Genomic DNA, 6,859 nt, shown 5'->3' on the forward strand with positions numbered 1-6,859 from the left:
TCTTAACAAAGGATGGTGGAGATCATGAGGAGAGGACAGGGCAGGGCAGGGTTCCAATCTCAATCTGTTCTTCATGGTCAACTTGATAGCACCTAACAACAACTGCATCACAGTGTAAGAGAGTTCTGGTGTGCAGCCCATACTGAGTAGTGTGGTTAACTCAAAGGCTATGAGACTTCAGTGGTGTGAATCTCTAAAGAGAGAAAGATGGCAGTTACAATTTATAATCTTGGAAATCAAACAGAGGTCACTGTGTTGCAAATGACTCGATAGCAGCGAGTAATCGTAATATACGCATACATCTCCTGACTCACGTATTTTTAAGTTCAGCTTTCCAAGTATTAAGGCTTCTAGAATAGGACACAGGTAAGTAGAAAAAACATTAATATTTGTGCGAAAGAATGATCTTCCATTATATGTAAAATAGAAATATTAGAAGAATCTCAAGATTCACAGACATCAAAGTTCACATTTCTGCCTACTCAAACCTAATTATGGCAAGTCACTCTCTCCTGAGCAGCACATCTACCTGCATAAGGTTGGTTCTTTAAAGACCTGTTAACACTGTGTGCTACACAGCAGATACAAAATAACATTTCTATTGAATGAAACTAATCCCAAGTTCTTTCTGACTCATCCTTCCTCTCCCACTACATCATCCACTACAGTCTAACCTGAACTTCTTCAATACAGTCATGTAACCTCTAAATATAACAGAGTTTGAATGTCTCGTATTCTCAAATCTGAGAAAAATCTACTCATTCTGTTATGCCTGGCTTATCTGCCACCTTCTTCAAGAGGTAATCATCATTTCTTTCTTCCCTTCTCGGGTCTAAAGGTACTTAGCCTGACTGCATCTATGGCTATCATGCTACTTTGCTGCTGACAATAAATACCCTGCTACATTGGCTTTTATAAATTGTGGGGTCAGCAAGCTCTGGTGGCCTAGTGGCAAGAAGCTGCACTGCAATCCCAGATGTGTGTGGTTCGAATCTATATGATGCTCTGCTGGAGAAGGAGGAACAATCTCCTCCTGTACCTGTCAGATCTGATTTGAACACACACACATACACACACACACACACACTCAATCAAGTTAGTTGTGCGGTCAAAGTAGTATTACATTCTCCCAGCTTGTGGATGGCTAACAGTCATGTGACGAATTTTGGCCAATGAGATGTGAGTGAAAGGGACAGGGCCCATTCTACACTGAAGTGTTTCCTTGTGTTGTCTGACTCTCCTGAATTCTACCCTTCACCTTATGATAGATAGGCAGAAGGGGGACCTGGCCTGGGTGTGAAGGACAAGTGCTTCAAAGCAACTTTGTATGCAAAAGAAGGGGTTTTTTACTATTAAATCATTAAGATAGCTTGGTTTTATCTTTTTATATAACGAAAATTTTGCTGGTATTTATTAAAACAGCATAGCTCAACCTACCTGAATACAGACCCATGTAAAAGAAAATTAGAAATGTAAAAGAAAGAACTTTAGATTATAATGTGCAATCTAAAATACACAACAGATTAAAAGATCTGCTTTGTGTTAAACTTAATAGTAAAATTCAGCTCATTCAATTTGACGTTTTTGATCTTTAAATTTAAAAATCTAAGGGTCTAACTTTAAAAAAAAAACACCTTCTCAAAACAGAAGCAATTCAAACAGAAGCATTTTGTCCTCCTTCGGCCTTCATTTTATTTCTTCCATGCTTTCATCATTGCCGTAAGAGAAGTTGTTTCTAATTACCATGGCATTCAATTCAGCTTAGCATTTTAACAAACTACTTAAATCTTGTACTATTCACCAATTATTTCATATGAAGAACTTCTTCCCCTCTCTAAAGAACCAATTAACAATCTGCACTGTGCAGATGATACAACCTTGCTTGCTTAAAGTGAGGAGGTTCTTTTTTTTTTTTTTAATTTTGTGTACGTGTACCGTCAAATCAGATCTGACTGGTACAGGAGGATATTGCGCCTCCTTCTCCGGCAGAGCATCTGGTGGATTCGGTGAGGAGGTTCTGAAATGCTTGCTACAGAAGATCAAAGACTAAAGTCTTCAATGGGGATTACATCTCAACATGAAGACGACAAAAATCCTCACCACTGGACTGATAAGCAACAACACAATAGAAGCAGAAAAGAGTCAAAGTAGCAATGATTTCATCTTACTTGGATCCAAAGTCAATATCCTTGGTACAAGCAGTTAGGAAATAAGGAGCTGTATTGTATAAGCTTAAGTGTGCTGTCAGAGACCACTCCAAATTACTTAGGAGCAAGAGTGTCAGTCAGTTGGAAGATCAAGGTTCAGGCTAAGGTCTTTTTAATCACTTGTTATGCATTTGAGAGTTAAGACAGTGAATAAGGATGAAAGTAAAATTGATGCTTCTGAAATTTGTGGTATTGATAAGACTACTGAATATCCTATGGATTGACAAAAGAACAGATAAATCTCCAACGACATGCAGCCAGAGGGCTCCTTGGAGGCAAACATGACAAAGTTTTGTTTCATATGCTTTGGGCATGTTGCTAGGAGAGGCTTCTTCTTGGAGAGGGACATCATGCATCAAGGATACATCTCTTTTCCACACTTTTTCAATCCATATGTGGAACAGATCATTCACGAGGCTGCACTCTACGAAGAGGAATGTGGCATCAAGGCTGGAGAAGATTCACCAACAACCTGCGTTATGGAGATGACATAACCTTGCTCACTGAAACTGAAGAGGACCTGACATGTTTGTTACAAAAGGCCAAGGACTGCAGTCTTCAATATGGACTGCATTTCAACATCAAGAAAAGAAAGATTCTCACCAATTGGCAGCATCATGATAGATGGAGAAGAGACTGAGGTAGTTAATATCAGGTTGCTTGGGCACACAATCAACACTTCTGGCACCAGCAGTCAGAAAATTAAAAGACTAACTGCATTGGGGTAGTATGCTCTCAAGGACCTCTTCAAGCTGCTAAGAAGCAATGATGTTACTCTAGAGATTCAAGTGTGCCTGATCCAGGCCATGGTCTTCTCATTACTAGCTATGCATCAGAAAGCTGACAATGACTAAGGATGACAGAAGAAGAATCAATGCCTTTGAGTTGTGGTGCTGGAGAAGAGTATTGAACATATCATGGACTGTCAAGAGAGCAAACAGGACTGTCAAAAGAACAAACAGGTCTGTCCTGGAAAAAGAGAAACCAGACTGATCCTCAGAGGTAAGCACTGTGAAGCTCCATCTCACATACTATGGGCATATGGCCAGGAGGGACTAATCCAGAGAGGACCTCATGCTTGGAAGGGTGGGAGGTCAGCCAAGGAAGGAAGATCTAGGATGAGATGGATCCACACAGTGACTGTGGCAATGGGGTAAGTATGTTGGAGTCAGTGAGATAGGCTTAAGATAGGGCAGGATTTGGAGATAACTGTTCACAGGATCACTATGAGTGGTAGTCGAGTAGACAGCACATAACAAAAGCTTTTAATTCTTAGAAAATTCTTTAAAAGAATTTAATTCTTAGAATTAAAGGAGTCCTGAATCTTTTCACCCCACCCAAACTGAGCTCACATTTCATTCACCATGAATATAAGAAATATATCCAGAGCTACTGAAAATAATGTAGTCAAGCCAAAGCAGACTACAAGCAAATCAACAGAGAACTTTCAAACCATGCCTCTCTTTAAGGCAAAACATTTAAATTGTCAAATAACAGGAAACGGGAATGAACAAAATACTATTAAGTGATCTGTACACAATCCACCCTCCTTTCTTCATTACTGAGAAAAGCTGGTATGTATTTAAGGCAGCAGCAAGGCCAGCTAAGCACTCGTTCTCCCAGACTTCCCCACTGTGAGGTGGCTATGACTTTGTTCCAGCTAAATTTCATTCATGAAAGTCCACAGGAGGCACCTGGGAAAACTTGTTCCTAACAAGAGGAAATAAACATGCTGGTAGTACAGTCCCTACTCCTTCCTCATCCTTAAGTAAACTTGAGTGCCTAGTGTTGTGTGAGTTATCCTTCAGTCCTATAATCTCAAATATGAAAGAAAACACAAGATCTTAAAAATCATCAACTGCTATACCAGGACTGCTGGACCAAAGTGAGAAGCCATTTACCTAAAGATTTCTTCTGTAAGAAAATCCCTTAACTGCTTAAGACTGTTGGGTTAGCTATTGTTATCTGCACCTGAAGTTTTCTAGCTATAGGATCCTATCAATGCCAGTAAAAAAACAGCTGTAAGAAAAACAAGTAAAAATTGCACTCCCCATGTTATTTCTTTGTGTGTGTGTACCGTCAAATCAGATCTGACTGGTACAGGAGGAGATTGTCCCTCCTTTTCTCGGCAGAGCATCTGGTGGAATCGAACCGTGTGCCTCTGGGATTGTAGTTGCAGTTCCCCCATGTTATTTCTTAAATAACTAAACCTTTGTTCCTAACTCAAAGAACCATCACTATAACATTATATCTAGAAGACGGAAGTTAGACTCTTCCCTTAGGTGTACACATGCACATACATTTTTTCAACATAATAAAAATGGTACAGGTTTGTGCTTGTATCCGATACCAACCAACCTGAGGCAACAACTTGATGTTTTCATTCTTTCCGACATAGCTTAGTTCTTTCCATAAAACACAAAAAACATACCCACACATTCTTTTAATCCAGAAAAGTAACAAACCACTGCATGAACACAGGGTAGGTTTTTCAAATGTAAGAACTACAAAGCCAAAGAGTAACAACAAAGAGTTTTCCCCAAGTACTTTCTACTTTAGGTGGCATTCAGAAAATCAAACCCTTTTCAAAGTAACTAAGCACCTGCTTCCATTCACTAAAGAAAAGGATTTGGTAACACTGAGTAATTTATAACTTTAAAAGCCCTTAAACTAGCAATAAAACAAGATTTTCCAGGTATGATAAAAGCATTTACAAAGACCTTCCACAAATATTACACTTGGTAGAGAATCTTTAGATTAATTTAAGATCAGAAGAAATCCAGGGTTACCCATAATCACTACAACTATTTAACAACACTAGAAATCTTGGCCTATGCTGTAAGGCAAGTTAAGAGATGTGTGAACTGATAACGGAAGCATAAGTGTCAAAATCTGCTTGATGACATGATCTGATTAAAGATGGGCACTCTCTTCTCATGCAATTTATAGCCTCTGAAAACTTGCTGGAGGGTCACCTAGAAGTTGGTTCCAACTTGAGAGCTTGCAACAAGTCTAACAAGACTATCAGACGCATGATCAACAGCAATTGTTCTATACACCAGCAGTACCCTACTTAAAAAAAAAACAACACACAAACAGTGCAATTATAAAGTGGCTATAAATGAATTTAATAAAAAAGATAATGGTTCTGAGACCCTGGGCCTTGACATGTTTCAAGGCTAGAACTAAAATTACCTCCACAGTTCAATTTCCAGCTCACAATTCTTTCTCATTGCTGTTGAGTCAATTCTGACTGACAAGTGCCTGTCCGGGATAGGCTTCCAGGGCTGTCAATCACCAGAGAGGAGACCTCTCTCCAATGAAGCACTGGGGGATTCAAACTGCCAGAGAAGTGCAGCCTTTAGACTAGCAATGCAACTCTCTACAGCTGACACCAACAAGAGACAGGCCAAAAAGGGGATCAGTAACACCTGGGAAGATAAAGTCCTAGACAAACCTAGAAACTACAAGGGATAAAGCTTAGAAGGTAGGAAGAGATAGGAAAGGACAAATGGAAACAGGAAACATCAGGAGGAAGAGGGAAGAGTATTTTTACAATGTGCAGACTGTAATCAATGTTAGGAAACATAATGTGTATGAAGTGTAGAACTGAAAACTAATTTGCTCTGCAAACTGCAACTCAAATCACAGGAAGATTTAAGAATTGTGCTCCAGAAAAAACTTTTAATTTTTTGTTGTTATTGTTAGAGCACAGCTCAGGTATTTCACATGGACAAAACATTAGTATCATTAAGAGAAAACTGCCCTTGAACGGGAGCTTCCTTTCCAGTACTTCTGAGGTCTACAAGACATACCTAGAAAAGTGACTGCTGTGGAGAATGAAGGCTGCTTACACTGAATGGGGGAGAGGGAGGGCCTGTGGGTTTCCTTTCTGATTAACTGCTGTAACACTGTCCTTCCCGTGGCTGAGGGAGTTTCTTTTTTTTTAAGTCATCATTAGGCACTGAAACTCCTGCAGGACTACTTTGATGCTATAGGAATTCTGCCACTTTGCTAGCACAGAGATGGCTTGTGGGTCCACCACTCCATTAGAACTATTAACGCCATATTAATTTTTGTTCCAAATCTTACAAAGGGGGGGTTGCTTCTGGGTATTTAGGTCCACATTCTATTTTAAGGCTGTATAGCCGGTTTTCATAAACTGTTCTTAAGAGACCCAATTATCATCCCTGTCCATCTTGTTGTAAGTGTCATGTCTTCATCTTCTAGACCCCAGCCAACAGTGCCATCTCCTACAAATTTCTGGCCTTCTTCCAATTCTTCCAACAGTCGAAAATTGCAAGGAACTTTTACTCTTGAGCCCGCGGTGGCTGCCAACTTGCGTCGCTGTCGCTGGAAGGCCAGCCTCTTCTTCACCAAAACTTGCAATTTCTAATAAAAGGCACAAGACAATCTGAACAAAAAGAAATGCCAGGCTTCTGGGTAGATCACAACTTCAATTCTACCCAAATTGACTACAAGCTCAGTGCAACCTTAACTGTAACTCCTGTTAGCAGATATTTAGTAACTTTTTTTTTAATAATTTTAATGAACATTTACAGAGAATTTGGATTTCCATTCATTCATTGCTGCACTTCTCTCCCCGCCCAGCCCTCTCCCCCCGCCCCCCAGTTCGCTCCTCTCCTTCAAAG

At 39.8% G+C, this 6,859-nt stretch overlaps 1 pseudogene; it reads right to left on the minus strand.

The window, feature by feature from the left end:
- Positions 1-6,103: 6,103 nt before the first annotated feature.
- Positions 6,104-6,859, minus strand: part of LOC102851590 — a 3,166-nt pseudogene continuing 2,410 nt past the window's right edge.

This window comes from Elephantulus edwardii, unplaced genomic scaffold, assembly GCF_000299155.1.
Source record: "Elephantulus edwardii isolate Elephantulus edwardi_28Jun2011 unplaced genomic scaffold, EleEdw1.0 scaffold00002, whole genome shotgun sequence".
In the NCBI taxonomy this organism is placed as follows: domain Eukaryota; kingdom Metazoa; phylum Chordata; class Mammalia; order Macroscelidea; family Macroscelididae; genus Elephantulus; species Elephantulus edwardii.